The 25,081-nt window shown below is 37.4% G+C and overlaps 1 protein-coding gene and 1 long non-coding RNA gene across 5 annotated transcripts in view; one reads left to right on the forward strand and one right to left on the reverse strand.

The window, feature by feature from the left end:
* The window catches only part of B3GALT1 (beta-1,3-galactosyltransferase 1), a 196,648-nt gene that overhangs the window by 71,633 nt on the left and 99,934 nt on the right, over positions 1-25,081 (forward strand). For 3 of the 4 annotated variants that reach the window (XM_065069707.1, XM_065069711.1, XM_065069708.1), the window contains one exon: positions 16,963-17,102. The exons of the other annotated variant lie outside the window; for it this stretch is intronic. The gene's annotated coding sequence lies outside the window, so the exon portion shown is untranslated. The remainder of the gene's footprint in view (positions 1-16,962; positions 17,103-25,081) is intronic. 4 annotated transcript variants of the gene reach the window in all.
* The window catches only part of LOC110360781 (uncharacterized), a 152,387-nt gene that overhangs the window by 62,423 nt on the left and 64,883 nt on the right, over positions 1-25,081 (reverse strand). The gene's annotated exons all lie outside the window — the stretch shown is intronic.

Genomic DNA, 25,081 nt, shown 5'->3' on the forward strand with positions numbered 1-25,081 from the left:
TTACATTCTATAAAGCACTATGTGGATAGTCATTATTTATCTATGAATAGTCATTCCATCATGAGTAATTTCAATTTAGAATCTTATCTGAAAGACTTTCTACTTCTCTCTACATTTTGAAGCAATGTCCTTTCCTATCACTCGTTTTTGTAAAAATTATTGTAGCATTTAGTTCTAGTTCACACAAAAACTCTGTTACTGGTTAAAATTGAGTCTTTGTTTTAAGTGTATCATAGAAACAAAATGAGTGGTTGACATAAAAATATGCTGGTTCAAATGTTAAGGTAGGGAGAAATAAATTTGATTTGCAAATAAGTGATCTAGTCTCTTTGCATTTGGTGCCATCAACATAGAATTGATTTTAGTACAATCCAGCAGTAAAAATCAGCTATTGCTCCCGTGCTATCTAGATATGCATGTAGATAGTCTAATTTTGATTAACTGACATTAGAGAGAGCTGGAAGTTTTTAGCATCCCCAAGAATCAACATTGCAAACCAAAGATTTTTTTAGTACTTGCTTTTATGAGAATAATTGCATAAAACACTTAGGCATCAAGTCTGAAAATATTTCAGAAGTGTCTCATATTTTTAATGTTAGAAGGTACCACAAGAATGAGCTACAGATATTACATGAAGAAGAAACAGCCTTTGGCAGGATGACTTACAGACCAAACTCAAGATATGCCAGGACTTGAACATAAAACCACATTTTAGAAACTGAAGATCTACAGTTCATGTTGTTTGTGTAGCTGTCAATGGCACTGAATCATGAGTTCATTAGAACTTTATGATGAACTGTCTGATATACGGTAGATTGAAAAAACAGTGAAGGATCATAAATAAAATTACTTTCAACAACCTAGCGTGAATGGTCAGGATCTTATGTAAGGATCTTAAATAACACGAATTTCCTTCACAACGTGTGAATAATGTGTACCTCAGCGAGTTTCAGCTGGTAGGACAACAAAATTCTTACAAAAACATAGGGACAAAGCAGCAGCTTTGATGTATTCTCATTCTGTTTATTTTCTAGGCTTTGGAGGAGCAGTCTGGTTCTATTGGGTGCAATGGATGTATTCATGTTTTGGTTACCATATTGCTGCAGACTCTGCTGATGTGGCCACACAACCTAGTGCTTCACTCACTCTCCACATAGACACCACAGATTTGTGCTTGTATAATAAAAGGAGGAATTATCTGGCTGTTAGAGTAAAGCAGGCTGCCAGCACAAGCATTCTCTCTTTCTTGGCATAAAAATGCATTATAGGTGGAAATGTCCTTGTGAGCCATGACACACCATGGATTCAGGGAACAAAGACAGGCGCAGAGCAAAGGGTGCAACTGGAATGACGTACAATGTGTTCCCATTGAAATAAATACTGTGCTCTAGGTACTGCAAGCTAGTGCTGGGGAGCTATGTCACTGGGTTTTTCCAGAGCCGCAGAAACCTTGTTCAGACTTACAGACAGAATAAAAAGAGGAGAAGTGCAAGTACCCAGGGCTTAAGACATAGCTTAGGATCTCTGCAAGAACGTCCTTGATTTCTTTCTGGTTCTCCAAAATCTACCAGCTCTGCGTGCCTCAGGGAAAGATGACACCACAGGGTTAATTGATACAAGTGAAATGTCACAAAGGGCTCTTTCCTTTACAAAATCTTCCCTTGACAGAGACACAAGAGGACTGGCTCCCTGTTTTTATTTGTATTTCTCCAAGTAATTATGTTTATATTGTTTCAGGATTCTGAATTACCTGAACATGCCTGCTAAAATGTTAATTTCCCTTTACTGGTATGATAGGATATATTTTGAAATAATATCATCAAAGATATGGGTTTTCTTAAGACAAGCTGAAATAGCTTTGAAGATCATAAACAGACTTCTGGAAGGTAAAGCCTACATGTAAATTATTGAGTCAGATGAAGATGCAGAATGTGAGCTAGCCCTAATTATTTCCAGTAGGAGGATGACAAATATAAGGGCAGAGATGAGTAAGAGTTCAGGGATCTATATTCTGCATGGGTTCTGGAATTTATTGCAATGGAATAAAGCCAAATTTTTAGGCAGCAGCTACTTCAGAATTCCAATACCTTTTTTTTTTTTTTCTTTCTTTCTTTCCCCATTCAAAGGTGAATAACTTCAGGGAACTTTATCTTGAGTATGATGTTTAGTTATACTAAGTACTCCCTCACTTCATCTACGGAAAATCAGTTACACAGTTAAGGAATCTGTAGTCTAGCTCTAATGTATTTTTTTTAATTTCACAGGATTTTGCTTGCATTTGTCATGTTAAAACATTTTATGCTATAAATATTTAAAGGATCATTTGGAGGTGACACAGCTAAGGTGAATAATGACTGTTGAGATTAGACTCTGACTAAATTGTTAGGTACATGCTAAGAGAAGCACCAGGAAGCCTCTTACTTCAAGTGAACTGCTGGCAACCTCAGGCAGATTCAGAATCACAGCCAGCTATTTTAGGCACACTCCAATGCAGTTCTTCACGCAAGGCAAGTCTTATCCTCATGAAAGAAATCCTTTTGTCAATGTTTCACCTGCGTACCGTCATCATAATTAAAAAAAGCTTTTAATAGGAATTTCTGAATTCCCCACTATTCAACACTAAACAGTGGTTCCTTCCTCTTGTCAGGGGGGTTTTTAGGTGGCAAAAAATAATACTACCATACAGAAGAGCTGTATTAAGTAATTTAAGAAATTATTAAGAAATGTATTAAATGAAAATTTCAAACCTATTGAGGAAGTATGTGTTACCATATAAAATATTTAGATCAACTTACTGTTTTTAAAGTTTTAACAAATAATTTTGACTGGTTATTTTTTTGTCCTCTAAACATTCCATGTTTTGGTAGAATTCATTTCACATAATGGTAAACCATTTATGGCTTTGCAATTAATGGCTTGAAACATTTTAATTTCATTGAGGCTTATCAGGCAGGAAAAAAAGTGCACAGAGGAGAAATAGTTTGGGGAAAACAGCTGGAATTGACAAAGGCAACAAGGGACGGACAGCTGGAATTGAGAATCCAAGACCTGATGATGAGTTGTTTTTAAAAAGCGTCTTCTGCTTTGGCTTTGTAGGTAAAGATAGGGCCCTGGCCTTCTTACAGTGCCAGCCCCTTACAGCGATGAGTACAGTTCATGTGCGGTTTACACGTGACTGTTGTCATCATCCACCCTCCTGCCCTGCAGGGCTGAAGGATTTTGCTGCTAGTTTACAATCCACTAAGGTCTCCATATAAACCAAGGTATTATCATTAAACATCCTGGATGGTTATGAAGTGCACACATTAAATGAGTCACAGAGAGAGAAATATTCAGAGTCTGTTTATGAAAGATTCTTGCAGAATTTTAGAACTAGAATTGAGACAGTTTTTTTTCAGTAAACTTGGAACACTGTCAGAAAGTTTGGACTCTTCTCGCTTCCCAGACAACAAAGTTGTCTTGTCACAGCAACTACAAGGATGTGGAAATGCTGGTTCACAACAAAACCTACTAATAGTCTACTCTTAATTACATGACATGTTGGAAAGTGGAAACTACCTTTATTGCATCACGTCACAAGTTTAAAAAGGCCTAAACACCCTCTGCCAACAAACAGCATTATGTCTGAACAGGAACATAATTATAACTAGGAAAACAACTCAGTTTCTACTTTACTGTGCAAAATCCCACTTGGTTTCCTCTAGCAGCAACACAACGGGCACTACTACCCACCTGATACCTCTCCAGATTAATACAGGGAGCTATTCACAGTGTGAAAGGAAAAATGCTTCAGGCCACAGAGGAAACACGAATCATTTAAAGCTTCCTCTGCACAGGTAAAGGGAAAGAAACAGGAGGAAGGTTAGGAGAACTCTAAGTCAGTGCTTCATTGCAGTTTCTCAGTAGGCACTGTTACATCTGCCAGTTTGGAAGGGAAGTCTATATAGCAAAACAAGCTGGAAAAAAGGTTGCTAGAGACAGTGGGTTCGCTGCTTTGGGCAGGCTGCAGGCTTTTGTGTTGTAATTGCAGGCACAGAAATGTTCTGGTTTCTTTTTCTACTTGTTTTGGTCATTCCACAGTGCTCTATTGTAAAACCTCTGGCAGTTCGTTGCTGCACCGGTGCCAAGATTTGATAACTTATTTTAAAATTCTGGGTTATTTGGCTGTGTACTAGCAGCAGGATTTGATAACTCATGTCAAAGTAGCATGAAATAGTACCGGCTGGGCATTAGCATTTTCAAGGCGCCTATTGAACATTAAGCCCGGGAAAGGCTGCAGGTCACCCATGTGTTCTACTTTTGACAAATCTTCATGGGCTGTTTCTCTGAGATTGAGTTTATACTTTTATTTCCTCCTGTGGAAGCCTACTTATTTTTCATTGATTTCCATTAAAGTAAGAAGAGCACTGATCCAGAAATAGTTCATGAATTGCATTATCCAGTTTAATTAGAGTGAACAGAAAGTTTCTCCACAGACAAAAGAGTCAGCATTCAGCCTAAAATGCAACTTCGGATTGTAATGGCTGAGGCTGGCAATGAACTGAAGTCACAGCTACTGCCAATTACTCCTTCCACTCATCATGCACTACATTCAGAATGATGCAACAGCATGTTCTCTCTTTTAATATTCAGTAATATATAGTAAATATGTCTGTTTAAATTTCTTTCTCAATTCTAAACCATGTCAGAATCAGTCCAGTAATGATTTTGTTAGAATTGTTTACGTTTTCAGTCTTCTTCTATTTGTCTTAAAAATGTTTTGATACCAAGCCAATTAAACACCTGTAGTAAACAAAGAGCTCATAACCCGCATACACCATTATTACCTTGCTGCTGCAATAGTTTTATGGACAGGATGTGAAATCTTTAAGTTTACTTATAAACCTGCACTTGGGAGAACATAAAGATCCGCACCAGTTGAGAACTGTGCCAGGGAAGCTACGGGGAAAGGAGCCTGCAAGAAGCTTTCCACAGCCATGTAAGCTTAAATTCTGTGACTGTAGCATGATGATACCCAAATAGTTTTAAGGGATGAAATGGTATCAGGTGGATACAGATGCCATACAATCAGTTCTCAGATTCTGGCAATAAATCACAGTATCACAGTATGTTTGGGATTGGAAGGGGCCTCAAAAGATCATCTAGTCCAATCCCCCTGCTGGAGCAGGAACGCCCAGGTGAGGTCGCACAGGAACATGTCCAGGTGGGTTTTGAATGTCTCCAGAGAAGGAGAAATACCTTGTGCCTCATTCTCAGAATGGACACATGTGCAGGGAGGACAAGGTTCGATAGAGCCAGGCCATTCTGGGAAATGTTATAGCAGAGTACATTGCAGAGTACACCCATCCAGGCTATGAGCTGCCAGCTTCTTCAGGAGAATGCTGTGGGATATGGTGTCAAAGGCCTTACTGAAGTCTGAGTACACAACATCTACATACAGCCTTTCCCTCATCCACTAAGCAGGTCACCTTGTCACAGAAGGAGATCAGGTTGGTCAAGCAGGAGCTATCTTTCATAAACACATGTTGACTGAGCCTGAGGATGAGGTTGTCTTGTATGTGCCTCATGATGCCACTCAGGATGATCCGTTCCATGACCCTGCCCAGCACCGAGGTCACACTAACAGGCTTATAATTCCCCGAATCCTTCAGGCCCTTCTTGTAGATGGGCATCACATTTGCCAACTTACAGTCAACTGGGACCTCCCCAGTTAGCCAGGACTGCTGATAAATAACTGAAAGTGGCTTGGTGAGCACCTCTGCCAGTTCCCTCAGCACCCTGGGGTGGATCCCATCCTGCCCCATAGACTTGTGCTTGTCTAAGTGGTGTAGTAGGTCACTGACAATTTCCCCTTGCATTATTTGGGTTTCATTCTCCTCCCCATCCCTGTCTTCTGGCTCAAGGGGTACCTCGAGCACAACCGGTCTTACTATTAAAGACTGAGGCAAAGGCGGCATTTAGTACCTCAGCCTTCTCCTCGGCCTCTGTCTCTGTGTTTCAACCCCATATTTCATGAAACTATGTTTCATGTTTGTATGTTTCATGTATGAAACTATGTTTCATGTAAGGGTTTTGCTAGTGATAATTTTTTCTTTTACTTTGATAACACTTTCTTAATTTAGAAATAAATCTAGTTTTAAATCTTTTCAAACAGAAAAACATAGTTCATTTACATGATTGTCCTCCCTGTGAATTATATAATATACAGTGAGAATCTGCTGTGGGGGAAAACTATTCCCTCTTTTCCTTTGTGCACTGTATCTGTTTCTGCAGCAATAATTTAAAACTCCTAAATGTTGCTAATGAAGTCCTCTATTATTACAGTTCTGAGAAAGAGATATTTAAATACGTAGCTTCTGAAATGTATGGCCTTGGGAAACGTTAAGAAGGTAGCACTGAATTCTCTGAATTAGCAGAAGCAGTATTAAAAGAGAATATTATACATGAATTCTGCATGTGGATTTTTTCTTCTTCTTCTTACTAAATTCTCCCAAGATAAAATTATTTTCTTAGATGTGGTGGGATTCTCATAAGCAAAAAGTTCTTCCAAATTAACCAGTCTCTGCCATCACAAATATACCCTTGTCTTAGTTACTCAGTTGGCATTTCTATTTCTTCTAGCATGGCACATGTAGATGCGGCGTGAATAAAGCAGATGTTTGAGCAGAGGTGTGTCTGACTGGCCCGTGTCCACGGCTCAGGTGCACACACCTGCTGGAGACAGGAACCTGAGCGCACAGCAGTGATGCTTGGAGAGGTGAAGGGCGCCATATGGTCCGCACTAGAGCATCGTGGTTACATGCTGCTCAGAGTTAGGGGAACAAGTTGTTACTACGGAATCAGACAGGAAGCTCTTGATTTTCATTTGCCTCCCTTTATAGCATGTGGTACAGTCTCTTTTTCAGTCACTGAGCACTTTTACCAGGTAATATTCCTTGTGTTCTAGATGGAGGACACTGACGTTGCACAATGCCTTTTGCTCTCTTCCACCTAAGGGTTTTCAAGGATTTCTGGGGTTTCAGTATTTAAGCTTGTAACTAAGTCTCTCTAGGAGGGAGATTTTTGTTGGATGGTGTACAGGCAGATGGAAGAAAAAAATAAAAGAGCAACTATTTGTGGGGATTACTCTTGACAATGTTATTTGCTAACTGTCTGAAGTCCAGGGAAAATTATTTTCTTTAGCTGGATGGTCTCATGAATAACAAGAATTAGGTATTCTTGCAGAATTCAGCACCTAGTTAAATGGAAATCAGATCTACCGTTCGATCCAGCATTGCACATGGACCTAAACCTAATATTTTTCTCAGCTATTCCATTTTCTGTGTTCCATCATCATTGATTTCTTAATTTGACTCACTAAAGGCTGACTCCGCCCCTGTATTATGCACAGAGAAGTAACTTCTCACAAAGAAAATGCCACAGACTGGTACAGTGATGGCATTTCTTAAGAAAAATCTTTGCAATTTTCTAGTTATATATAAACAATTTTATAAATTGTTTATATTTATTTTCCTTCAAAAAGTTTTCTCAGGGATGTCTGAATGTATTTCCACTTAATAATATTTCTACTTAATAATAAGTTGACATAGTTTTCTATCAGGAAAAACTTGGTATAATGAGACATACCAATAAGCACAGTTATATTTTCCTTTCTTACATGTAGCCTTTCTGTGTAAGTGTTGGAGAATACACTTTTGAGTTGTTAGTTTCACATCTTCAAAAATTTACAAAGAAAAATAGCATTTATCACATTACAGTTTGAGTATGCACAGTACTGTAAGAACCAACTAGTGTATTTTTCTTACAAAAATACTACAAGATTTATAAGAGAATCTGAAGATACAGAAAGAAAACCTTACAGTGAAACAACAGAAGTCCCTTTGTCGGATTTCTCTGTGAATTGCAAATATATTGCACATAAGCAGCGCAACTGGCCACTGCAAATTCCTATGTCATTCGAAAAAATCATTCTAACACCAGTTACTAAGATCACCTTTGAAATATTATCTTGAAAAACTGAAGATCAAAGTTTGTATCCCTGAAATATATGAAAGGATGAACAAATAAATATCTCTAATTGTGCTGTGGCTGCGGGGTTGCAGCTGTTGTCCTGGAAATGAACCTGAAAACTTCTTATTTTTCTTCCCCCCAAATAGCCACCATTAATTAGAAAGCCAATGTATTATAATTGATGATCTGATAGTTCTCCCACCTTTAGTATAATCGTTTTACAAGCTGAAACACACCATATAATTGTCACACTTACTCAGTATTGTCTCACAAAGCTACCATAGTAACTGACTGTTTCATTCTGGACAGAATACTCAATAGCATCTTCTCTTTACCAGACTTGCCAATCAGTTGTCTAATGCTTCAGGAAAATACCAGCTGATAAAACAGATTCTGAGTGTGGAAATGCCTGACTGAATTTTAAAGTCTGTTCGTTGCCAGTGAGAAACCCATATTATCTCATTCAACAGTAATGGACACTGGGCCTAGAGGGAGAGTACGGGTAGGAAAGAATTAACTCATCTGAATCCAATCAAGGATAGACACTCATTTTTTTCTTACATTAATTCTACTATACACATTCCATATCGCAACTATAATGGAAAATAAAGGAAAAACAAGATCAGGTAGTGTAAGGTCTTCTAAATATAGAAAAGAGATAAATTCTGTTTTACCTAATGGTTAAAGACACTGCTAAAAGATAATGATTAACCAATGCAGTGTGGTGAGAGCAATATAAAGTAGGTTAATCATGTGAAGCTCACGCAAGCCATGTTAGCCTCTAGTTAGTCTTTTCCCCGCGGTGCAAACATAATTTGAATTTCAAAAAAGAGCTTAACAGAACATAGTTCTTTCTTTTCTGTTAAATAATTATTTGGAACATAAGCAAATCAACTTTACCTTTTCTGAGTTTCAGCCAATCTGAGCTAGTAGCCTAAAACTGGGTAGTGTGAATTAGCTCCAGCAAAGGCAATGCTAAAGCTCTCCCCAGGTTCTGAGCCCTCGGTCCAAGATACTAAGTACTTTGAAATTCTCATGCATATACATAATCTCTGCTAAATGAGAAAGCTTTTATGCTACGCTATGTTACCTGTATATGCTCTCCATTCCATAGGGATATAAATCTATACTACATCAGAGAAGTCAATACAGCTAATTTATACTATCTGAGCATCAGACACAAAAAATAGCTACAAAATGATTTCCCAATGTAATATTCATGGAGCTGAAAAGGAAATCTGAGAGGAAGAAATAATTCAAACCATTACTACGTGTTTGGAAAAGCAGCATTTGTTTTCATGGTTTTTCTTTTTTACTTCTAGATTTTAGAAGTTCCAAAACTCAGTTCTTCCTCTCACAATTGTTAATAAAATCTATTACTGTAGGACTGAGGAGCTGAAGTTTAGTGAGGAATAACAGACTACATTAAATTTAATTGATCTCAGGCAGCCATCAGGGAAATTCGTAACACAATGAGAATTGACCTTAAAAATACTGAGCTCTTGCATTCTATTTGTAGGATGGGTGACTCTTCCCTCTCAGCTCTCCTTCCCCAGCAGTCTTTACTTTAGTTCTAGTTTAAAAGCACATTCATCCTAAGGCGCTTTGGACTTCAAAGCTGGTGAATTACCCACGTATCTATGGCATACGTAACCCTGGAATTCTCAACATTCTCCATATTAGATTGTTTGTCCTGTTACCTAGAACACTGCCAGACCCAGACTAATGATGCTACCTCGTTGATTTACCTTGTTTGTTGTTTTTTTTTCTTGTAGCTGCCCTATACTTTATCTTTAGAAATCAAAAGCAGACGTATTCATAAAGCTTATTTAAGACACAGACCTCCACAGCTGATTCTTTTCACACCTGTAATTTAGAGAAGATTAATTCTTTACCCTTTTTTAAAGAAAATGTAATTGCCATATATTCTCAAGAGCCCAAATTTGAGTTTTTCTATCTGATTCTGTGCTTCCTTCAAATCATGCTTTTTTAAAGGAAAGGAAGGTGGAAAATGAAACAAACTAGTTTGGATTTTATGAATAAACATCCAAACTCCGGATTCTCAGCACACAGATAAAAATGAATTGTTTATACAATACTTCTAAAAGTAATATGGAAGCCTGCATTTCTTTCTAGAAATTGAGTGATCAGGCCAATGATTTAAGTTTTCTAAGAAAGATACATTAAGCTAGATTCATTTATGTAAAGTCATTGAAAAGCTTCACGTTGGAAGATGCATCTTTGGTAAACCAATGTAAAATTATGACAGCTAACCAGAAAACAGGCATGATTTATTTTCTGTTTCCTGTTTAGGTACCTGCACACATTGTAACTCTCTCATTCTTCCCTATAATAGTTGGGAATCACAGAGTCTGGAATGTATTTCTTAGCATGGCACAAATTAAGGAAGTCCCATGGTCTCAATTTTATAGAAGAGAGAGAAGCCCAGAAGCCACATGAGGAACCTGAGTTTCCCTGAGTCCTGCTCACTGGCCTTTATCTGTTCTAGTCCACACCTAATGGCTGACCCATATCTCTGTCACTCTGAGACGGCAAACTCATTTTGAAAATATATCTACCTACTTAGGCAGTACTATTAGGTGACATGGAAACATTATCTTTCTGCTTATTATTTTCAATGATATAATTTATTTTCCAAATAAGGTGGAGCTTTAAAAAATAGTTTTAGCACAACCTGAATCTGTGCATTTCTAAAAACAGTTCTGCTAAAAAAAATTATTGATCAGATTAGTCCTGTGTATCATTATGATGACAAGAGTTTCTATAAGCAAGAATCTCTTAATTAAATTGAGAGGGTATGACCTTGGTTTGGAATTAATTTCTTCACAATCTTTTGGCCTTCCAGAACAGATCGGGGTTTGGTGGCCTCTGAAGTGTGCATGAAGGCTTGGGTTAAGCTCTTAGCTTTCTGCCCATCACGTCTATTTGCTCTTTCCTATCCTGCACCATTATAAAACAATTCTCATTTACTACGCACCACAATAAAGATCGGAAGCATTGAGTGCGACAAGTTTTACTGGCAGACAGGCCAGTGCCTGTGCCAGGAGGAGGGCTGGAGGCAAGAGAACAGCAGAAGTGGAAGAGTGTAAGATTATTCACGTGCTGTGCTTCTGACTCAAACAAATCCCATCTGCCAAAGATAAAGTGTCTGACTCAGTTTTCTGAGCCTTTCTACCTTGTTAATTTGATCAGCAAGCAACTTAATGATCCTGCTAAACTTACTTTCAAAGCCCTGTATTGGCTGTGCTACCCACAGGAAGAGCAGGCAGAGAGAAGAAACAAAGCACTGCTCTTTCCTCCCTTCACACTCTCCAAACTCGGTTTGCACCTCCACTTCCCTCCCTGTAACTTTCCCGACGGTATTCCTCTGTTCATCTCTTCCTCTTGGCACACTTCATGATTTCTCGTGTGTCACCAGGGAGAGGGGATACTTTGTGTAAGGAGAGTAAAATCAGAAACAGAGAGATCTCAAAAGTACCTTCAGGACAGGTTGTGGAAGTTTGGTGAACGCATCATGTAGGACATACCAGGACCCAGGACTAGAGGGACCAGGAAAGAGGGAGACTGAGGTTCAGATCACCTTTGCAAAGTTCATCCAACTCAAAACCACACACCACAAATGGCAGCAAACTGGTCATGCAGGCACAGTTAACTTTGTCGCATTTTACATACTTGGTTATACATGGCCCGTTCAGTCTTCATCAGTGGAGGTATTTGATATTTGTTCATGGATGCAGGATTATCTGAGCTTTTATTATTTTATCCAAACAGGTTTGTTCTACTTAAATCACAATATAACTAGCTTCCAAAATATATGTCTTCAGAAAGCACAGTGAGGGATAAAATAGATACTAAATAAAATGTTACTAACTGCATGCAAAATGAAAAAAAAGAAAATCATACCAAGCAGCACATGAGGGTTGTCATAGTTGTAAAGGGGGAAAAAATCACATCATTATTTAAGACACAGAGATTAACTATTTGGAATTCCTACCAGCAAGCAAGTAGATTAGTAGTAGACAACTAGATTTGTAACAGATATTGGTATTTCTGAAATACTTGGCAATAATTAATATAAGATGACAAAAGACATTTCAAAATAAAATAGAATCAAGAAAGGACTTTTTTGAAAAGCATAAGTCAGCATAATGAGCTAAATAAAACCCTTTTAATGTAACAGTAATTTTGAATCTACTTTAATAGTGGCAGAAATATTAAGTGATACATTTGAGGTAGTTGTGCAGCTAACAATTGATCTGCCATACATATGAACAATATTGAGGGCAAAAGAAAATTTAGCCTGTTACACTACATTGTAATTAGCAGATTAATTAAATATAATAAGAGCTGTATTAAAGACCAAGAAATTTCCCATCTCAAGCGGCCAAATTCTACGATCAGTTTTCACATCAAACAGTATTTCTGGAGCACAGATTAGCATCGGGATGGAATCAATAACGTGGCAATGGTGAAAAGAGGCACAGAATCAGTCCTCGTTTTCCTGAAAGGGATTATGAAAGGAATAAATAAAACATGGAAAGTATAAGCATATATAATTGTTCAATTGAGTTAAAATAAGTTAAAAAGATTAAAAATAAGTAAGTGCATTTTTTCAGTCAACAAAGTATCAGATGTTGTTTATTCTTTCATCTGGAAACCAGAGACCAGTTGGTTGGATGTCAGCTCTTGAAAAAAATCATTATGTGAAAGTTAAAATGCCCACTGGAAAATTATAGTTCAATTAAGCGTAGTCTGCACGGACCAGTCAGAGGAGGTCAGACTTTACTGACACGCAGGAGCACTGTGAAGGTGTCACTGCCACGACTGATTAAAGGAATTCAGTAGATTTATGATACCCTGATTTGACAACACCCTGCCCTCAGAAACTAAGGTCTGTAGGACAGTGTTAGGACATGGGGTAATTGAAACTGCTAGTTAAAATAAGACATGGAAAAAATGCACCTGAAAGCTTGTTTGTTCAGGTTGGTTTGGGAGGAATCATGTAGGTCTAAATCAAAGTTCTGGTACACCCATATTATTTGGTTTGGGACAAGGATACTAATTCTTTCCTTTTAAATTGCAACTGAATGTGAAGGTGATCACATTATCTAGATTAATCAGTAGATGACAATCAAAGTTTAGTCTATCCGAAAGTAACCCCCTATAAAGGATATGGCATGCACACCTTGTGTAACCAGGCCATTCAGAAATGAGAAGGTGTGAAAAAGCACTGAGCAGAGCCCGTCTGTGTCGGTCAAAGCAACAATCTCTCGTATGACCAAAATTGTGAAACAGAATGCACACATGGATTTGTTTCTATTATTTATTCTATTATTCTATTCTATTCTCTATTCTATTATTCTATTTGTTTCTATTATTTAAGACTAGGCAACCACTTATTATGGGAAAATAATATTGCTTTGTCCCATGCCAAAACCTAAGATCCTTAGCAAGGGATTTTTTTTTGACAAACTCAACTGTAAATTAACTGATGTATACCTACATTAAGCAGCTTTTGTAATGTCTGCCTGGAAGATATAACAATGTAAAATTAGTTTTCATGAAGTCTATCAGTGCCTTCTATGGAACAAAAACTGCTTATGCAACTATTAAGCTACTTGATACAACTTAGAAGAGCAGATGTAGTACAGAATTTCAAGAACTGTTGATACCACAGAGAAGGTGTCACCTATGAAATGCAGCAAGTTTTCAGAGTAATTGCTGAAGAGTTCTATCAGATCAGCACTAGAAGTACTTTTAAGATTTCCCTGTTACGGAAACCTGAGTTACCACTCAAGTATATAAGTCACATAAAAAAGAAAACTGATTTTTTTCCTAGATGAGATTTGAGACAATATAAAGAAGTAATCAGAAGTATGAAAAAGACTGTCAAAGTCAAACTGGGCGAGAGAATCAGAAATTATGAGTTCAAGAAATGAGCTTGAAACTAGGGTAATGGATAGCTAAAGGTCAGATAAAACATACAGATCCACAATGATGGGACAGTATCATGAGATTCCTAGAATCAATTAAAACTTCCACGTGTTTTTTTCTGAGCTTTTATTTCCCCTTGTTCTGGCCTGAAGGGCAATTTTTTTCCTTCCTTTATGAAAAACATTTTCTAGAAGGGAGACAGTCTGCATCTTCTGGTTCATTTCTTAAGAGATGCGCTGGTCCTTGGCGCTTTCAGCCCCGCTGTATGAACTGCACACACAGGGATCCTTCCTCCAGAGCCTGACACGCTTTACTTCAGAGCATGTAACGTATAAACACTTGTCAGTACCCTGAACGTCTCTGAAAACTGAGATTTCCAGATGGCAAAGAAACTCATCTGACTTGGTGAGTGAGACAGTGTTGTAGAAGCTAAAGGAACTAGAGCAGATGGAGTGACACCCCTATCTGATTATTTCTGGGCAACAGGAAAGGTGTAGTTCAGGTATGAGCAAGCACTCCAGCTTATTATCATTTTAACCAAGCCATTTTTATGTGAGATTTTAAAACAGAACCAAGTTACCATGGAAACTGATTGAAGCAGAGACTTACTGTAAATTCTTTTCTAGACAAGGATAACAAGACTGACAGGTGGGCTGTAAAAGGAAAATGAGTGCAATATAGAGTTAGGCATGATGGTCTGTTTTCTCTTCCTAAAAGTGTGTCTTTTATAGCTCTGCTTTATCTCTACTGTTTCCTACGGTGATATATTGAACATATTTTAAAACAAGCTCCCACTCAAATGAACCTTTTATTTTGTCATAATCCTATTTGCAAGGGGATGTACGTGCTGTGGAGAAAAGAGCTGAAGGGCAGGGCACTCCACTTATTTTCCCAAATTATTGTGTCTTGCCAGAATCATCAGGGGGGAAGAGCCATCACTCAGGAAATGCATTTGCATAAAGTGCCCTTTGCTGCCAATGTTTATATTTTACTCCTAAAATATGCTCTAGGTACATTTACACCATAGCACAGTGCTCTCCTTGTGCAATTATGAAAGAAGATAACAAGAGAATCAAGTATTTTTAGTGAAGAAATACCCCTTTTCCCTTTCTCCAGAATTTTGAAAACATTTGCTGCAATCCTATTCAAAGTCAAAACCATTTGGCTCTGTAAATATCTTTCTTAGTCTGATGGATGATGATAAGAATAACAGAGATTAGAGTACACAGCCCTCACAATATGGTGCCAGAGATTTAAGAATGGATATTGGCAGAGAATGAACAACAGCAGAGGATGGACCTTTTCCATTTGGAATAGTTAGCTGTCAGCACTGGAAAACATTTCAGCCTATGAATATGCAACATCTTTTTAAATCTGTGCTGGATCCTTCTACCTGCTGTGCTTAATTTCAGAAACTTGTCTTATCGTTAGAGAAAAATAGTTCTCTTTTCCAATATAATTTGCTACCAAAAGAAAGGTAGAAGAAAGGAAGATTACTTGAACTCATCCTGATACTTCTCTAGCCTGAAGTTTCTGCATCTTGATTCCAGCTCCCAGCTGGAGCTGTGTTTGTACATGCCCTCCTGCCATAAGCCAGAAAGCAATTTTCCTCTGGATTTTAAGAGATTTGCCGTCATCAACAGTCATAGTTGGTCCCAGTGCACTAGAATCACGATAGTCACCTATTCCAGCATGTTTGCCTTACAGCTAAAAGTAATGGCAACAGCTGGTTTTGTTGTCAAAAGTAAATGTACTTCTCACCTTCAGGCTGCGCCTTCCTCAGCACTGGGGGGTGGGGACATGACAGATGGTTCCTGCTAACTAATCACAGAAAACATGGTATTTGGTGTATGGCATGAATTTCCAGGCAAATAAGAATGCTTTTCATTTCATATCCTCCCTGTGAAAAGCTGGACACCTTAATAAAATGTGGCATGCTCTAAGGAAACACATATTACATGTTAAAGTGAATGAAGATATGACTAATCGCAGAACGCTGCAATAAATAATGCACAATCTGTCACTTGTCATAAGTGAATTTTGATGACTGTGTTGACTGTATGTAAAGCTTTTTGGCAGTGAGACAAAGGAAAACATGGAGCCAAATTCTGTTTTTTTTAGGCTATGTTCATCTTTGATTCAGGGCCCTGTCCACCACAGCCCAGGCTCAGTGGCCGCAAGGCTTGTGCATCCTTGAGTTTGTCAAGGACGGCGTGCTTTAAAGGGTACAACCATTTCTGTCATTTAAAGGAAGCCATTTCAAGTATTTCTATGCTTTTTGTCTTCATTCTGACACACCTACTGGAAAAGGGCCAACAAATACTGCTGTGGGCTTCCCCAAGAAAATAAGTTCCCCATTAATGTAGAAATTATTTTAAAGATATGCTCTTAATTGTAGAAAAGACAGTTTAATTCATTGTAATTCCTTGACACCATTATATGTTGCCAATTTTTAATTATTTTTCATAGGCAGTTGTATGACAAAAATATGTCTCATTTCAAATAATCTCGATAAATTCCCTATACAGGTGTTTATAACTATCATGGACTTAATTAAGCAAGTCAGAGGATTAGAAATGAGAATGTTGGGAATAGCTAAGTTCATAAAACAGAACAACACAATTTTAATTTACAAACTCTTGCCTTAAGGCATGATTATTCAAAAGCAAAGGTAGAGAAAAGATGCATAAGAGGTGGAGGAAGCATTGTTAGGAACTGGGGAAAAGCCAGGAAAAGCTGGGGAAAGAAAGAAAAGAACAAACAAACAAGCAAAACAAACCACAAAAACAAACCAACCAACCAATCAAACAAGCCAAAAAAAAAAACCAAACACCAAAGAATGATAAAACAGAAAAGGTAACAGACTCAACCTCCTTAAAACTGCAGTTTTAGAAAATTGCCACTTAACATATAAGGATAATTCTTGTAAGCCTGATCAGAATTCTGTGAAAATCTTTCATTTACCCATATGTAACTCATTGATATTTCTCAATGCAGGTTTAGCAATATACAGTCTGCAGTGGTTTCATGTGTGACAAGGAGGCAAGCGAAGAGCGGAGAGCAGCAGTAGATATGACACAGATAAGCAAGAAAGAAAAGTTAAGGACGAAAAGACAGAGCAGTTTCTAAAAACTCAGGTAAGGAATTCAGGTGATTCTGTATAAAGTATAAATTGTACAAAGAATCATATCAAATAGTTTATGCTTATCTTGCCCTTCCAGGCAGTTTCTGAGAATTGCTGCTGTATGTGTCTATGGACATATGTATAAACACACACATACCGTACTTACACCCACTCACACAATGAACACCCTTTTTGAGAAAAATTGTCGTTACCCTCAGTGAAAATATTTACTATGCTGCTATTTGACATTTCTTTTAATAAAATCCATTTTCCGTATTTCATTTTGTTTTAAGTAAAACATCGTTACTATTTCCTACAGAAAAGTAAACAAGTAATATTTTTACAAAAGAGTAAAAGAAAGTTGTGGTATGTGTGTTACTGTTCTGTCTCAGGAAATCAGTTCAGAGCTCTCAAACCTTACAATATCCTATCCTAGCACTGATCTCTCGGGGCATTACACGTGCACTGCAGAAAAGCAACGTGCTTTACGACCTACCTCTCCCATCCTAAACCAGTGACAAGTGGAAAGTTCATTTAGAGCTTAAGCACACTGCTAGTTCATAAGCCTGACTGAAGAGGAGGAAGAATGTGTTTATCAAGGAGCAAAGCTGGAGGAAGGGCGAGCAACAATTCATCCTTTGCTCCTCTGCTTTGTAGAAAACTTGCTGTACCACTTGTAATGATGTGGTGGGACCACTAAATGTGGTGGAGAGTGTACATTCCCTACAGCCTACAACGAGCTGGGAAGCTGAGCTCACTCCACGTTACATGATGCAGTTGTTCAAAACAGAAACAGTAACTTCGTAGATGGACATTTAGAATAGACCGAAATTACATTTTTGCCACAAGCATAAGATGGAAAGAAATACTCATAACTAAACATTACACATCCATCATCTGCCTAATCATCTGCTTAATCCTTACCTCTCCCTTGCACTCACAGAACTAAAGCTAACATGAGATGCTGGTAACCCAATGCATGTCAGCTGGTAAGAAATGGTTACTTACTGGGTTTTGCATTGCTGAGTAACATCGCCAGCTTATCGCATCCATTTAGTATATCCACAAAACAGAATTCCCTTTAGAGTTTAGCCTTGCAGAAGTGCTTTAACCCGTTCCACAAAATGCCTATGTTATGTTTAACTTTCATAGAACAGCATCTAATGGTTCCAGACAGCATGCGTCAGATGACTGACTCCAAACCTATGGAAATTCAGTACTGAAATAAGACATTCTATGAATTCCCAGGAGCTCTACAGAAATTAAAAATGAAAAAATAATTCCGCAGTCAAGCCTCTCAAACTACATAAAACTCATTATTACTGTTACATCATATTGATTATATGCTGCACAATTCACGATAGTGCAGTATTGTGTTGATGCTAATTTTTTGCAGTTAGGTGAGATTACCACACGCTGAGACATTCCGCCTATTCCTTTGTATGTTGTTGATTCTTGCAAAATGAAAGCTGCTGCATTTATGTTAAAAAAGGCTCAGAGTATCAGCAAGGATGCTTCTAAAGGGAGAAGCATCATAACACAGCTAGAGTTTCTCTAGGACATGCAATATTAATCAGTTACAAACTTGGGAATGCCGTACTGTAAAACCTAAAGATAAAAGACACTGTGTGATGTTTGCATTTGTACTGATTCCATCTGCCATACGGCATGTTATTATTTTGTATTACCTTGGGGAGCGCGCTAAACGTGAAAGAACAGAACACGCTCAAGGTATACAGAATAATAAATACAAATTGTATAGTTCTTAATTATAGCAATACGGTCTGTAACTGAAATGGAGATGGAACTAAATACGAGAGTCGAATGTGTGCTATACTGCTCTGATGCTACTGGAGAGTAATAAACTCCTATCAGGAATATTTAAACAGGAAGAAATTGCCAGTCACCTTATGTAAAAGCCTACACACAACCTCAAAGCGGGTAGACCCAAAAGTCAGCAAATGCTGTGTGCAATACTACACATGTTACCATAATACCATTTTACATTAAAAACACAGTTTTACACCGAGTAGGCTGGAGAAAAATCAGCAATCTCTAAAATTGGAGTCCATATGCACAGCAAGAACAAAATAATCAAAGGAATGATTAGAATAACGAAGGGAGAGAGAGTATTTGCTGAAAACAATTAACGTAAAATAATCCTAAATGAACTGTGTCAATCTGGTATGAGGATAAGTGAGTTGCTCACAGGGCCTAGGAAAGCCCAAACCAAACAGCAAATTTTAAAAGGTTTTCCTTCTGCAATAGATCAGATTTCACAAGCAGATTGCTATTAACGTGCCCAAAACTGAGCGAAGCTTGCAGGAAACCAGGTGCAATGACAAACTCCTTTGTATCCCACATGGCAGTATTTGCCTGCAAATGCAATTCTTCCCAAACCAGTGAATTCCAGTTCAGCCCTCCTGCCCTGCAGTGCTGTCTTTGGAGGTGTAGTCTGACTGGAGCGAAATCCAACCAAGGTCAGATCAGTCTTCAGGAGCTATTATTCAGCCACTACTTAAATTTTGAATTACAAATTTTGTGATCCAAATGATGGAAATGTACAGGCTTGCTAGTTTTTGGAATAGTTTGGCTCTAAACACCATAGTCCATTAGATGAGGCATTACAAGATGCGTTACGGGAACAGAGTATTTTAAAATTATTCACGCAAATTGTGCAATACTTTAGATGACATCTTCAAAGCTATCATCTATGTAATTGTTCAGTTTGAGCAGCCAAAAAGTTGAAGATCCTTCCCTTTAGCCAGATCTTGAGCAGGAATAAATCAGAAAAAATCTAGTAACTCAGTATTTCCTATTATAAGTTATGAATTTTGCTTTACTGTTAGCTTTTACTGGGTATTAGCAAGATAACATCATCTTTTTTTTTTTTTTTTTAATAAGTTATTCAAGTGACTCAATGTCATTTAAAAATAACACAACCTCACAGTACAATGAATAGAGGATCGTGGCTGTATGACCCTGGTGGGCTTTGCCCTCCTTGCCCTCACCACCAAAACGCAGTGGGTACAGGTGACCAGTCTCAAGGTTTGACACTGCACTGGGTCAAATTTGTAAATACTTGCAGACCGGTGATGGCAGGAAGGGCTGAACTGCAATTGCTCTGCAAATTATTCCATCCATTTCTCAGCTAATGCTAACACCAACTCACAACACATTTTCCCCTGTATTATCAAAGTCTATGAGGTTTTCACACATTTCAGTCTAATGCCACTTATGCTTATTCCACACATAATCTTCTGTTCCAGCCATTAAAAAGGCTGATGCAGAAATGACTGATGTCACTAAATGCGGGTTGTTATTCAGTGAGAGTGAAGAAGGGGGAGGGAAAAGCCAGTTCTTGCTATTGTACTCAAGAGTGTTCTTCCCTTTTAAGTTAGCAGGAATCTTCAATACGTGTTAACTGACAGCTCAAGTTTAAAGACTCCATGTTATAAAGATACTTGCTGAATTAGCAAACATTTGCCTATTATTATCTTCATTAGAGAAAATCCGTGTAGAATTACAAGACAGAGTTATATTTGTATATTTTTTTCCTTCTAAGAATGCATTCAAATTCCGTAGTAATGGAAGATAACTACTGTTTGACAGAATTAGTGCTTACCATACATTAATAAATTGAGAATTTTCAACTACATTTGTATACTTTGATTTCTGTTATTCTGATAAACTGTTACCTTGACAACAAGCATAAATGAATGCATTATTTGAAGACAAATTTTCAGTGCAGCGATTTTAAATTGGTAATGGGAAAAAAACTTTTTAAAAAATACTCAGTAATTTCTTCTGAAAATATAAAAAGTTTTACTTAAATATCAGAAATGGAATATCAGTATGAATTATTCAACCTAAAATCTTATCATAACATGGTAATTATTACTACTGTTATTTTTGATAAATTTACAAACAATGGAAGTTTCACATTAACTCAGGAAAACATTAAGAAAGTAATAACAGAAGTTTAGAAGTTGAATTCAAGGAAAGAATAATGCTCCAAAGTTTTCTCATGACAGACAAAGTTTTTTCTGCTAGTTCAATTCATTTAGGTAGTTAATGTTTATGATTAATTGATCATGACAGTTTTATAGTATAAAATTGATTATATTAGATGTGTACTCTTTCATAGTGTTCAATTAGTTTAAGAAAACGCAGAGAGGCCAAAAATTTGCTATGCTTCAGAGGAAGAATGTTCAATTACATTTAGCAGGAAGACCACAAGTCAAGTATTTTTATCTAACCACAGTTTTTAAATAACCAAGGGGTGAACAGTGACAATATCTTAAGAGGATTTCAGAGAGGACAGAATCTTAAAGACATGACCTATTTAAGTAGTACATTGTGCATTATAAAACCATACTGTCAGCTACGCACCCTCATTTTAGTGAAAATGCAGTGTTTAAAAATTTGGAACACTGGTTGTATAAATTGTAATAATAAAATTGTTAGTGTGGTCGACCTCTGACTTTAACTTCCACAAGCGCTAATATACTCAATTTTATAAATACACCTCTACCTGAAAACTTGAAAAACAAGCAACTGCCCTGTGCTTTGGAGATGCCTAAAACTTAGTGAAATACCATTTTTGTATTTATGTTAGGGCTATTTTGATATGCATTCAACTGTCAATTCTCATATGCTTCTTCCATAAAGATACTCTGCTGGATATATGCAGAATAATATGAACAGATGTTATTCCCGCTCTGTTGATTCACATTAGAACTTTTATCTTTGAGGGATTATGAAGAGTGGATGAAACCGTAAGTGAACAACAGAGTATAGTAAATAAAATATTTAGGATTTCACTGCTTCTTCTAAATGAAGTTATTGATAGCAGATTATAGATCGGTGCTTCTACACTCATCTAAATTTAAGTCTTTTTATGCCATGAAAAGCTGACAGACTCTCAAGGTAAATGACTGGCAAAGTCTCATATTCTGATCGCCCAGCATCATCTGTATTTGCTGTACTCCAGAAAAAACTTCAATATCATTTGAGAGTTAGGACCACAATATGCCCTGAATAGTCCAACAATGTTATTTGCATTACAATATCAGGAATTTTGAGGGGTATAGTAAGTGGATCCCATTTGCAAGTGTGGCTTTGTAACTGTGATACCTACATTGCACATTTGGCCAGTCCAATTGCTAGTAAAGTACTGAACAGTTTCCTCTCCTTTTGTTCACAAAGATGTACATGTAAGTGTTTTGTAGGTTCAACAAAAACACCAACTAAACAAACAAAAACAATCACAAAAACAACAACAACCAAAAAACCATACCACACAATTATCTGAAGCAAATAAATGGATCTGAAAAAAGAACAAGATTAAAAGTATAGAACAATGTGTTCTGAGGAGGTCATTTTATTTGAGTGCTCAGGTACCCCAGTGAAGGCTCTGCCACCCTTATTTACACCCTTTTCTCCAAAGCCACTTCATCTCCTACTCAAGCCTGCATCCTAAGAGTAACATTAAGTACTTTCCTGGAACACACTAGTGAACTACATGCTCAGAGGGTCTCTGGAATTCCTTATTTTTAAAGCCATGTGACTGCAATAACATCATGCTAACAAGTCATACTATAAATTGTACATAACTGTATAGAAATAAACCATGCAAATTGTCTAAGTCTCCATCAAAATGGAATAAAGTGGGAGAGCTTTTTTTAAACTGGAAAATACAAGTCTGAACATTGTGCTTAGAATTAAAATAGCCTTTTATATTTCCTTGCTTACCTCACCAAAGGACCATCTGATTTCTTTGAAGTGCATTAAAACATAAGAGGTATAAATTCCTTTTTGCTTTTTAGAATACTATTGAATTTTTTTTGACATCACAGATGACAGTAAATGTGATTAATGGCTGCTGATAATTGGAGTTTCATTCCAGTGGTTATTGCTTGTCAGTAACAATTAATAGCTCCACAAACCCCCATTCATTTCACAATATTAAAGAATGATTGCCTGTGGGAATTATCCTAAACTAGCACTTTCAATTAGATTTTGAATTTTATAGTATATTGACTAACAAGTTATGGTTTTATAATAGCAGTGATGGTTTATTGTTGTATAGTAATCGCTCTAATTACATGTATGTTTAGCTGGAGAATTACAATTTTTATAGTCGTTGTATTAAAAATAGTCAACTGCATGATACCATTTCCTTAAAAGTATAGAGATTTTTGGTCTTTATCAGTAAAGATTATTTTCAATGTCAGTTACATAGGTTTTGTACCAGTATCTGATAGGAAAGATGCAATCAAGCACCAGCAGATACAGCATTTGGCACAGTCACCCAGTCCCAAGTCTGGCCTGTAGATTAGATATAAGGGAGTAACCGTCTCATCTGGTCATTGCCAGAACTGTAGGAAGGGAGGAGGGAAAATCTTCAATAAAAGGAAAGATATGGATTTTGGAGAGTCACTGAGAAGAATCCTCACCTTTGGCCTTTTCTCCAGTAAATAAATTTCCATAGTCAGAAGGAAAAACATAAAGAAAACACAGGAAGGGAGAAGGAATCAAGGACTGGCACGGAGGAGCACACAGGGGAGAGGGAAAGGCTTGTGTGAGATAAAGGAAGATAAAGCTGATTGAAAACACATCACCTGAATCGGGACAAAGCAGTGCACAGAGTTCGATGTGAAAGGGTAGAGTTATTTTATGTGACACAGAAGTTAATAGAACAAATTTTTAAGTTCCCTTAACTGAGAAACTTGCAGGCTCTGAAGTTTAACATGCTTATAAGATAAATCTTGAAAATGTTAAGTATACTAATATTTCCCTCAAGATGACAGTGCATTTCTAACACTGACTTCTATATTACCAGGATCTGAGTAACAGATCATCTAATAAAGTTCAAGAAAGTGGAAAAGGAAATAATGTGGAGAGTTTATAAAGTTAACTTCTTGACTAGCAAGGCACATATTGGTTTCACTTGCATAAGTGTTTTTTCCTAGTGCTCTACTTGACTTCAGTTTTTTGGTGCAGAGAATAAAATTTCTATGAGAATACTCTAAATAAATGTTTCTTCTGCTTTGTCTTTTATTTCAATATGCACCTAAAATTTACTGATAATTTTGATTATTTCTCTAATTTAATCTTAGACAAATTATCATAGAATCATAGAATAGTTTGTGTTGGAAGGGACCTTCAAAGCTTAGCTAGTCCAACCCCCTGCCATGAGCAGGGACATCTTCAACCAGATCAGGCTGCTCAGAGCCCCGTCCAGCCTGGTCTGGGATGTCTCCAGGGATGGGGCATCTACCACCTCTCCGAGCAACCTGGCTCAGTGTTTCACCACCCTCATTGTAAAATATTTCTTCCTCATGTCTGTCCTGAAGCTCCCCTTTCTTAGTTTAAAACCATCTCTACTTGTTCTGTCACAACAGGCCCTGCTAAAATGTCTATCCCCATCTTTCTTACAGGCTTCTTTTAAGTACTAAAAGGCCACAATAAGGTTTCCCCAGAGCCTTCTCTTCTCTGAGCTGAACAACCCCGACTCTGTCAGCCTTTCCTTACAGGAGATGTTCAGCCCTCTGATCATTTCGGTGGCTCCTCCGGCCCCTCTCCAACAGGTCCATGTCTGTCCTGTACTGAGGGCTCCAGAGCTGGACACAGGACTCCAGGTGGGGTCTCACCAGAGCAGAGTAAGGTGGCAAATATATAAATATCTAATGAATCTCCCAAATAAAGAAAATTCTAGTAATTCAATCTTGTCACATTCTTCCAGACAACTAAGTCATCTTAGTGTAAAACAAGGCAAAATAAGTATCTGTCCTATGAAGCACTGAATTATTTTAGCGAACTAAGTTAAGAAAAAAGACAACAAGAAAAGTGACTGTGAGAATTTCAACAACATTCCAGGTCAAAACTGCAGCCCATTGCACATCCTATATAATAGAATAATAATAATATAATAATTCGGTGATGATAATTTCTAAGTCAATGCCAAACTCTGGCTAAAGTTAGTGAGAA

This window comes from Columba livia, chromosome 7 (genome assembly GCF_036013475.1).
Source record: "Columba livia isolate bColLiv1 breed racing homer chromosome 7, bColLiv1.pat.W.v2, whole genome shotgun sequence".
Taxonomy (NCBI): domain Eukaryota; kingdom Metazoa; phylum Chordata; class Aves; order Columbiformes; family Columbidae; genus Columba; species Columba livia.